Source organism: Schistocerca gregaria, chromosome 2 (genome assembly GCF_023897955.1).
Source record: "Schistocerca gregaria isolate iqSchGreg1 chromosome 2, iqSchGreg1.2, whole genome shotgun sequence".
In the NCBI taxonomy this organism is placed as follows: Eukaryota; Metazoa; Arthropoda; class Insecta; order Orthoptera; family Acrididae; genus Schistocerca; species Schistocerca gregaria.
Window position 1 is genome coordinate 492,534,358 of NC_064921.1, and position 11,582 is coordinate 492,545,939.

The window sequence follows — 11,582 nt, forward strand, 5'->3', positions numbered from 1 at the left end:
GCTGCACTAAGGCAGGGTGAGTTGTCATGCTGCCCGCATCTCGTGGTCGTGCGGTCGCGTTCTCGCTTCCCACGCCCGGGTTCCCGGGTTCGATTCCCGGCGGGGTCAGGGATTTTCTCTGCCTCGTGATGGCTGGGTGTTCTGTGACGTCCTTAGGTTAGTTAGGTTTAAGTAGTTCTAAGTTCTAGGGGACGGATGACCATAAAAGTCCCATAATGCTCAGAGCCATTTTTTTGTCATGCTGAAACAAAACCTCATGGTCTCAATATTCCTTGACTGCACGCAGGTCACAGAGCTGTGAAATGTACTCATATACTTACACATTTCTCTTAAGCGCAATATGGGGACCACACTGTAACCACAAAAAAACAACTCTATACCGTAACTTGACCTCCGCTGTAGTTTACTAGACACGATGTCGCGTAATGTTCTGCAGGTATTCGGCAAACTCAGTTGGATTGCCTCGGGATTTAACGTGATACATCACTCCAAATCACTGGTTCCCGTTCATCGATTATCCAGTGGCGTCCCTCTTTAGACAACCTCAAACGTCACTTAGCTATGACTGCAGAAATGTGTGGCTTATGAGGAGCTGCTCGACCATTGTCTCTTTTTTTCTCCCTACGCACTGTCTTCGTGCTAGCTGACTTCTGGTATCACTGTGCAATTGGCAAGTGATTATTTCTGCTAATTTCAAGTGATTTTGTACAACCACGCTCTGGCAACCCTCGACGATCCCTGTCAGCCGGTATATGAAGTCTGAAATGAGAATTATATTATTACCTCCAGCTGCTGCGGGCGTTGATATATATCAACGGCGACAGGTGAAAATGTGTGCCCCGACCGGGACTCGAACCCGGGATCTCCTGCTTACATGGCAGACGCTCTATCCATCTGAGTCACCGAGGGCACAGAGGATAGCTCGACTGCAGGGACTATCTCGCGCACGACTCCCGCGAGACCCACATTCTCACCTTGTTTCTCCACACACTACATTCGTAGTGTCCCACCCCAACACACTCATTACTCGTGGAAGACATTCTTACCCAAGTCCCGTAAGAGTTCGGGGAATATGTGTGAATCCGTACAGAAGAAGAAGGTGATGGCCTGTATTGCCAGAACTATATACTTATATGGATATTGTGTCTATTCTTTCGGACATGTCCGAAGGAACAGACACCATATCCATATAAGTATATGAAGTCTGTCTGGCCTTGGTTTAGCCTTGCTTGTTCCTTCGCATTTCAACATCACCGTCAGATGACCATCAGTCGACTTGGGTGGCTTTAGAAGGGCTGAAATGGCCTTGATTAATTTGTTACCCAGGTAGCATTCAATGACTAGTCCACATTCAAAGTCACTGGGCTCTCCTGCCCGGCTACTGCTGCTACTACTGACATCACAGTATTCGCTGCTTCCTTTTACACTGGCAGGTCCGCTTCTTGTGACATCTGGTGGTGAATTCCACATCACTTAGGCGTGTCCGCATACGTACAAACAAGAAGACAGCAACAATCCACTATTAATAGTGCTATTTATTTAACTAAATAGCGCCGTAACCGGTTTCTAATTGACAAGGTTCATCGTCAGTTTATGACGATTATGTAAAGTGCATCTTGTAAATCTTGTGAACAGCCGTCAGTTTATGACGATTATGTAAATTGAATTTTCTTAATCTTGTGAACAGCCGTCTGATGATAAACCTTGTCAGTTCGAACCGATTACGGCGCTATTTACTTAAAGAAGTAGCAGTATTAATAATGGCTGGTTGCTGTCTTCTTCTTTGTAAAAATCAACCTACATTAATTGTACACAGCTACAGTCTCACCATGTCAGTTTTAGACAAAATAGGATGCACGGATACATTTGATCAGATACTGTATGTACCGGGTGATCAAAAAGTCGGCATAAATTTTAAAACTTAATAAACGACGGAATAATGTAGACAGAGAGATAAAAATTGACACACATGCTTGGAATGAGATGGGGTTTCATTATAACAAAAAAGTTCACAAAATGCCCGCTGGATAGCAAAACATCAGTGACTGCGCATGACAATCATGTACAAAAGGAGCTGTAATGACAGAAAGAATCAGATGCGTGAGCAGTCGCAACATGTTGACGTTACCTGAAAAGGCGCTTTTAGTGAAGCTGTATTATCAGAATGGGGAATGTGCTAGTTCAGCGTTACGATCCTATCGCCACAGGAAGGGGATTCGAACGGGTAAAGGTCCTTTGACAAATGCAACTGTGGCGAGAATGATTTCGAAGTTCGAAGCCACGGGTTGTTTAGACGATAGATCCCGTAGTGGCCAACCGAGCACAAGGCGTAATGCTGCTGAGACAGTTCAGGAAGAAATGGAGACTGTAGCGGGTTCGTCTACGCACGGGGATGTCAGCGCTCGTGCACTCGCACGTCGCACCGGTATTCCATACACTACTGTTTGGTTGGCACTGAGGCGTACACTCTGATGCTATCCGTACAAAATCCATCGGTATCATGAACTGTTGCCTGGCGATTTAGTGAAGCGGAGGGCATTTGTGGTTGGTTGAGTAACGTGTTGTGGACCGACGCAGCTCATTTCACGCTCCGAGGGTCTGCAACGCCCACAACTGCAGAATTTGGGCTACCGAAAATCCTAGAACTGTCGTGGAAACGCCATTTCACGGCGAGAAAGTCACGGTATGGGTTGGATTTACCTCACCTACCGTTATCGGATCTTTTTTCTTCGAGGAACAGCGTGATTCTGGTTTTGTAACTGCTACCGTGACGGGTGAAAGGTACGTCGATATGTTACAGAATCGCATCATCCCCAGCCTGGATGATAAACACCTGTTGGAACGTACGATGTTTATACTGGATGGCGCTCCACCCCATATTTGCTAGACGCGTGAAAGATCTCTTGCGCGCGTCGCTTGGTGATGATCGTGTGCTCAGCCGCCACTTTCGCCATGCTTGGCCTCCCACGTCCCCAGACCTCAGTCCGTGCGATTATTGGCTTTGGGGTTACCTGAAGTCGCAAGTGTCTCGTGATCGACCGACATCTCTAGGGATGCTGAAAGACAACATCCGACTCCATTGCCTCACCATAACTGCGGACATGCTTTACAGTGCTGTTCACAACATTATTCCTCGACTACAGCTATTGTTGAGGATTGATGGCGGACATATTGAGCATTTCCTGTAATGAACATCATCTTTGCTTTGTCTTACTTTGTTATGCTAATTATTGCTATTCTGATCAGGTGAAGCACCATCTATCGGACGTTTTTTGAACTTTTGTAATTTTTTGGTTTTAATAAAACCTTATGTCATTCCAAGCATGTGTGTCAATTTGTACCTCTCTATCTACATTATTCCGTGGTTAATTCAGTTTTCAAATTTATATTGACTTTTTGATCACCCGGTAGTTACTAAGGCTGTGCTGGCGGCTGACAGGTGTGGGCCATGAACGTTTGTTTTGCGCAGGAGTGAGGCGTCAGATGGCGAGCTTCTCCGGAGCCCCCCCTGGTGCTGGGTCTGGCTCCGGCGCCGGGGCGGGTGGCGGCCCGCCGTCCCGCCAGAGGTCGCTCAAGGACCGCCTCAGGGAGGGCATCAGCTTCTCCTGGCAGTGAGTACCGCCACGCCTCTGCCCTGCCGCTCTAGCTGCTCCTCGAGCCACACATGCTTCCTGAGACCGGCCGCAGTGGTCAAGTGCCACCTTATGTCTAGCTGCAAAGCACACGCGTAGCTGCACCATATCGTCCTATGACGACTCTTCAAGACAACGTTCGGTTGATTATATATACCGGTATCAACAAAACTGAAAAATGTGTCACAATGAAAAACATCGTCAACAACATGGATAAAGCAACGCTCTCAGTGCATACACTGTGTATTGAACTGAACTGAAATATAGTAACAACAATCTTCTTCCTTCTTTCGTTGCAATAGTCGTGCCAATCGGCCTTCATTAACACAGGGCAAATGGTACAGATAAATACGAAGTACATGATAACAGTTGGGTCATTGTAAGCAAATTGGAACACATGTTTAAAATTTACTAGGTCATTTTGCAGCATCAGATTAAAATAATAACTCGAACTTCTGACAATCGGCTTGGTGGTCTAGTGGTGAAGTGTGAACGTGGAAATCGTAAGGTTACGGGATCGAATTCCGGTCAGACAGTGGAATTTTTCTTTATACCTTTACTCTGGCCTTCACTTTTCTGTGATGTGAGGATATGTCAGGAACGACATGTGGTGAGGATCCCACGTTAAGCTGTGGGGCCCTTTTCGCCGTTAGGATTACTGGGATGGGTTATCGACGTGAAAATCACCAAAGAGGCTGGAAGATTCCCTCGCTTCTAAACTGATACTGTTATTACTCAGCTTAGCCGTAGTGTTATATGTGACGTACAGTATAACTGGTCAGAATTTCCACTAGGAATTTGCAAGTGTAAGTCGGACCTTCCTTGATCCGCCTTGGTGGGTCGTATCGTCGGATTTCCTCCTACCTGTGCGCGGTGCACCTCTTGTAAATGTCGTCCCGTGCAGATTCTTCATTGGCGCATTGGATGTCTCTGTCGGTGGAAGCTAATTATCTGAAATTGATCAACTTTGGAGTATCTATCTACTCGAAATTAAGATTCAGAATGCCGTAATATCAGTTTTACTCCTATTAGATTAATAATGAAACACTGATGTCACAAACTACTCGTAACCGAGAGCATGGCTACAATCGAACAAGACAGGAAGAGCTCTTAACACCGACTGCCGTCTTTGGCGCACAGTCCGTATCTCTTACTAGTTTCGTCACAGTTCGTGGATTTCCGATCAAGTTCGTACTTACCAAGATATGCATTTGTTAATGAACGGGTGTGAATTTTAACGAGGCAAAATTATGATAAATAGTTTTAAACATCCAGAGGCCCGTCCTGGTATTCATGTTGCCATAAACGACTTAAATTACTAAATATAAACAAACAAAATCGGTGACTTTGGCGCCAAGATGGCGGTACTTCCCGTCATGTATATTTCCCAGGCTGACGCTTGTTGCTACGGTCCAGCGCCGAGCCCCACCCCACTACGTGCGACATATGGTCGCTTCGTCACCTAGCCGGCCAGCTTGGGAAATGATCTCCGACTCATGGCCGGCTACGGACTACAGCACTTCCTAACTATCGTGAATACATCAATAAGAGACAGTAGTTTATTAAAACGGGTAAAAATGTCTTCTTCACATAAGAGGCACCTTACAAGGCTTCCAACTGAAAGAAGCAACAAGAGGCTGGTTGAGGGACTCGTAGCCAATCATGCTATACGAATTTACTTCCTGTACACAGTCTTCATTAGGAGCAGCTGACTATCGTAACCGCATTGTGGTGGGCGTTTACAACGATTAATAGAGCACAACATCACACATTTTATGTCAGTGTCTGAGATTTACGAACGCTAGCGGCTAATTTTGGCTAATTTTTATATAGGCTCTGAACAACGAGAAGCCCCCTCCACATACCACAAAGATTAGAAGCCCTGCCCAGTGAACGTTATTTTTGCACAGTATGGGTTCTAGGGTTCCTACATCGCAGACACCGACGACCTCAGGCGTCGACCGTCAAATTATCAGCTAGCCTGCACAGCAGCAGTCAGTTGCTCCTCTTGAAGTTGATGGGGGTATTCGAAAGCTGGAGTTTTGAACCTAATTTTACCCGGCAAATAGACCCGAATAATTTTGTATAACTATGTCATCGCGAGAAACTTCATTCCCAAATCCAAACACTGTTCTTGATCTAGCCCTTAGTCCGAGGTCGTTGTTGTGCTGTTCTGCTGCGTATATTATCCCAAACTTGAGAGCATCTGAGAAACAAGAAGGAAAATCCAGTGCAAAAAGTCCTTATAATCATAACTGACTTGTCTAGTAGGTATTAACGAGTAGTGTGACTAGCTGATAAGCAGCACTGTTAACGTGTGGACAGCCGACTGCAGCACAGGATGCTGGAGAGATCACGCAAACGGTGTCACCCTGCTGGGGTCACATAATTACGAACGAGTCCTATGTATTGTCGTCCAACTTCCACAGAGAAATAAAACCTTCTCACAATTTGTAATAGTAAGATGTATTCAGTAGCATTTCTAAGCTAATACTCCAGGTTATTGTCACCAATCAGCTATTTCTATAAGTCCATCTTTGTACAAGATAGGTGTGAGAGTTCGGCTGATCAATATAAAACGTGAAATTAAAACACCTTTAACCCATCTATATTTTGAATGTAATTTACCTATGCTACCAGTTTCGACATTTCACTACAACGTCTTCAGGCCATCTGATCAACGTGTAGGAGCAATCCAACGACATTTGCAGTCAAAATAAGAGCCAGCATTAATTCAAAATTGTAATTTGTCATACGTATGAAGTTAACAAAACCTTCGTATGTCGGAGTTGGATACATAAATTTTTATATTAACATTTGATGACGGAAAAACGTTTTCGACGACGTAAAGAGTTATTGTATTTTGGTATCGTGTCATTCTCGCCGGAATCTTCGGATCCAAAGGACAAGAATAGCGATGAATAATTATATTCCTCAAACGACTGTAATTGGGATATAGCCTTGGGCGTCTGTCGAACCAGTATCTGGTAGAAATGACACTAGCTCTGAGACTATGAAAGTGGTCTGAAGTTAGAATAATTTAGCCCAAAGCTTTCACGATTGTGCTTTCCGTAACAACCAAAAGTCAAATGGAGGCCCAGTTGAATGTCTTTCATTACACATTACCTCCAAATCAGTGTATATCCTTCAGTGGATACATCGTCCAAATACTCTCCTGGACAGAGCGCATCCAGACAATTGTAAAAGAACTTTGAAATGAATCACGGGCCATCTGACGGGAAAACTGGTCCTTGCTCGAATATCCACTGTAGTCGTCTGATGATTGGGCCAGCAAAGTCACACCTATTGCAGTGGAGCCGCAAGTCCAATGAACGTTATGCTCTGAAATATACTTTATTCCATCTAAAACTATGTTAGTTTATTGCCGTTATTCCACATATTGTTACTAATTTTGTATCACAGAATGGACGAGCCTTCAAAACACACACTGTTAGCTTAAGTAAAGATTTCTAATATCTTGTTGCCTACTAGAAGACTCACACTCCTTCGCTTTCCTTTTGAAATACAATAATGGCGGTAGTGTTCCGAGATTCGAAGAGTCTCACCCTTCTCATAAGCAGGGCCACCATAATCACCTCTTTACAGAAGCCACTTAAATCATCGGCTAGTCTTTTAATAGAGACTATTTCTCTATATTTTTTGCGTAAACACTTCTTCTCGTTGGCCACAACGTTCAAATCCACTCAACATTGATGTTATTTTCACCAATTCCGATAACTTAATTGCAATCAAATATTGGCACTGGAGCACGACAAGAATGTGCCTGATGATGAAGATTTAAAAATAAATTCACTGATTTCTCTGTTCCGCCATCCGTGAAATTTTACTTGACATTATTAACCCACGTAGTGGTAATATACATCCGTCCATCATTTTACTCAAACTGCATTTACTCGAAACTCTAGTCTGAAATTCATCACTTTATTTTTCCACACCGAATGTCAGTATTTTCGGCTCCCTACTGTCCATTTCGTGCTCACGGAATTATACTTGCGTCTGACCCCATTGGTAGTCATCAGACAACTCCTAACGGCTCCAGCGCCTTTCGAAGTAATGCATTGTCCAGGTGCGCTTAATGTCAAGTACTAGAAAGACATTCCAACAACGTGAGAAAATTCCAGAAATCTCTGTCAGCAATGAGTTTAGGAGTGCTGGGTACGGACGGTACCCAGAAACCTGACATCTGTTGTATTTCTTTCGTTCCGGATTTTGGGAGCTTATAGTGAGTAGCTATCCTCTTCCCCATGGCAGTGAATGTAAATAATTTTCATGTTAATTAGTGCCATTACTCTCGTTTTTGATTGCAGCAATCTTACGTTCGACTTCACTGCTTCCCTAAATATACTTCGGCACAACAGTGAAGTACGTATAAATGTTCATTCACGCATCTGATAAAATTTTGGGACTGTTAAATTTCTGTTACATACCTCAGTTTTATCACTCACCAAAACATTTGTCCGTAATTTTGTCAAACATACGTTTTTATGCACGAGAAGACAAAATACAGCGAACGAACTAAGAATCTAAAGAGTGCAGAACCAAACTGTTGCACGTTGATTGAAAATTTAATACATTAGTCCAAACAACAGCTCACTCCCTCAACACCTGCCTACGTGTTTTCACATCACTTCACTATATGAGCAGGCGGTATTTCCTTTTGTTTAAAAGCAACGTCTGTGATCTGTCACCTTGCCCTCATTTCATGTGCTGATGCTGTGTAGTGCTGCGATCTTTTGCACATACTTCATTATTCGTAGCGTCCCTTAAACCCAGGTATTGCGCGTGTTACACAAGATATTCTTTGTATTTTCTCAGATAGTGCACTTGTTTTGCCGCTTTTTGATTTTAACCGTATGTAAAATAAGGATCACAGCTGTAGAATTGCTTTAATCTAAGAATAGCGACCATATACAGTCAAAATGTATCACAACTGCTCCTATGAAAACACCAAAACAATAACACATAAACGTCTAAAGTGATTAGAAACGAGAACTGTGTTATCGAGGGCTACATATGACTCAAAGAATAGAAGACGCTTGATTGAATACAATACTTTGGAGAAACCAAAACGAACCCATCGCGGAGCGCAAACAACATTGTAAGTGAACAAACAGAAAGGTCAATAAGAGAATCCACAGAGACACCTCTTTCACAACTGCCCTAAGTACATTCACCTAAGTAGAATACCTCATACACTGAAGAGTCAAAGAAACTGGCACATCTGCCTAATATCGTGTAGGTACACCGCGAGCACGCAGAAGTGCCGCAACGCGACTGACGTCTGATGTAGTGCTGGAGGGAATTGACACCATCAATCCTGCAGAGCTGTCCACAAATCCGTAGGTGTACAAGGGGGTGGATATCCCTTCCGAACAATACGTCACAGGCATCCCAGATATGCCCAATAATGTTCACGTTTGGGGAGTTTGGTGGCCAGTGGAAGTTTTTAAACACGGAAGTGTGGTCCTGGAGACACTTTATTGCAATTCTGGACTTGTTGGGTTACGCATTTTCCTCTGGAATTGCCAAAGTCCGTCGGAATGCACAATGGACATGAATGGATGCAGATGATCAGACAGGATGCTTACGTACGTGTCGCCTGTCAGAGTCGTATCTAGACACATCAGGGTCCCATATCACTCCACCTGTTCACGCCCCACATCAGTACAGATCCTCCACCAGCTTGAACAGTCCCCTGCTGACATGCAGGGTCAGTGGATTCATGAGGCTGTCTCCATACCCGTACACGCCCATCCTCTCGATACAATTTGAAATGAGACTCATACGACCAGGCAACGTGGTTCTGGTCATGAACTGTCCAATGTCGGCGTTGACGGGCCCGGGAGAGGCGTAAAGCTTCGTGTCGTGCAGTCATCAGAAGTACACGAGTGGGCCTTCGGCTCCGAAAGCACATACCGATGATTTTTCGTTGAATAGTTAGCATCCCGAGGGCATGCAACTTTACTGTATGATTAAATGATGATGGCGTCCTCTTGGGTAAAATATTCCGGAGGTAAAATAGTCCCCCATTCGGATCTCTGGGCGGGGCGTACTCAAGAGGACATAGTTATCAGGAGAAAGAAAACTGGCGTCCTACGTATCGGAGCGTGGAATGTCAGATCCCTTAATCGGGCAGGTAGGTTAGAAAATTTAAAAAGGGAAATGGATAGGTTAAAATTACATATAGTGAGAATTAGTGAAGTTTGGTCGCAGGAGGAACAAGACTTCTGGTCAGGTGACTACAGGGTTATAAACACAAAATCAAATAGGGGTAATGCAGGAGTAGGTTTAATAATGAATAAAAAATAGGAGTACGGGTAAGCTACTACAGACAGCATAGTGAACGCATTATTGTGGCCAAGATAGACACGAAGCCTACGCCTACTACAGTAGTACAAGTTTATATGCCAACTAGCTCTGCAGATGACGAAGAAATTGATGAAATGTATGATGAGATAGAAAAAATTATTCAGGTAGTTAAGGTAGATAATTTAATAGTCATGGGTGACTGGAATTCGAGAGTAGGAAAAGGGAGAGAAGGAAGCGTAGTAGGTGAATATGGATTGGGGCTAAGAAATGAAAGAGGAAGCCACCTGGTAGAATTTTGCGCAGAGCATAACTTAAGCATAGCTAATATTTGGTTCAAGAATCACGAAAGAAGGTTGTATACATGGAAGAACCCTGGAGATACTAAAAGGTATCAGATAGATTCTATAATGGTAAGACAGAGATTTAGGAACCAGATTTTATATTGTAAGACATTTCCAGGAGCAGATGTGGACTCTGAGCACAATCTATTGGTTATGAACTGTAGATTAAAACTGAAGAAACTGCAAAAAGGAGATGGGACCTGGATAAACTGAAAGAACCAGAGTTTGTACAGTGTTTCCGGGAGAGCATAAGGGAAGAATTGACAGGAGTGGGGGAAATAAATACAGTAGAAGAAGAATGGATAGCTTTGAGGAATGAAGTAGTGAAGGCAGCAGAGGATCAAGTAGGTAAAAAGATGAGGGCTAGTAGAAATCCTTGTGTGACAGAAGAGATAATGAATTTAATTGATGAAAGGAGAAAATATAAAAATGCAGTAAATGAAGCAGGCAAAAAGGAATACAAACGCCTCAAAAATGAGATCGACAGGAAGTGCAAATGGCTAAGCAGGGATTTCTAGAGGACAAATGTAAGGATGTAGAGGCTTATCTCACGATGGTAAGATAGGTACTGCCTACAGGAAAATTAAAGAAACCTTTGGAGATAAGAGAACCACTTGTATGAACATCAAGTACTCAGATGGAAACCCAGTTCTAAGCAAAGAAGGGAAAGCAGAAAGGTGGAAGGAGTATATAGAGGATCTATACAAGGGCGATGCACTTGAGGACAATATTATGGAAAGGGAAGAGGGTGTAAATGAAGGTGAAATAGAAAATACGATAATGCGTGAAGAGTTTGACAGAGCACTGAAAGACCTGAGTCGAAACAAGGCCCCCGGAGTAGAGATCATTCCATTGGAACTACTGACGGCCTTGGGAGAGCCAGTCCTGACAAAACTCTACCATCTGGTGAGCAAGATGTATGAAACAGGCGAAATACCCTCAGACTTCAAGAAGAATATAATAATTCCAATCCCAAAGAAAGCAGGTGTTTACAGATGTGAAAATTACCGAACAGCCAGTTTAATAAGCCACAGCTACAAAATACTAACACGAATTCTTTACAGACAAATGGAAAAACTGCTAGAAGCCGTCCTGGGGGAAGACCAGTTTGGATTCCGTAGAAATGTTGGAACACGTGAGGCAATACTGACCCTACGACTTATCTTAGAAAATCGATTAAGGAAAGGCAAACCTACGTTTCTGGCATTTGTAGACTTAGATAAAGCTTTTGACAATGTTGACTGGAATACTCTTTCTCAAACTCTGAAGGTGGCAGGGG

At 43.5% G+C, this 11,582-nt stretch overlaps 1 non-coding gene across 1 annotated transcript; it reads right to left on the bottom strand.

Moving 5' to 3' along the window:
* Positions 1–835: 835 nt before the first annotated feature.
* Trnat-ugu (transfer RNA threonine (anticodon UGU)) lies at positions 836–910 on the bottom strand. Its single transcript has one exon. It is a non-coding gene; the product is annotated as a tRNA-Thr (tRNA).
* Between the last annotated feature and the right edge of the window lie 10,672 nt (positions 911–11,582).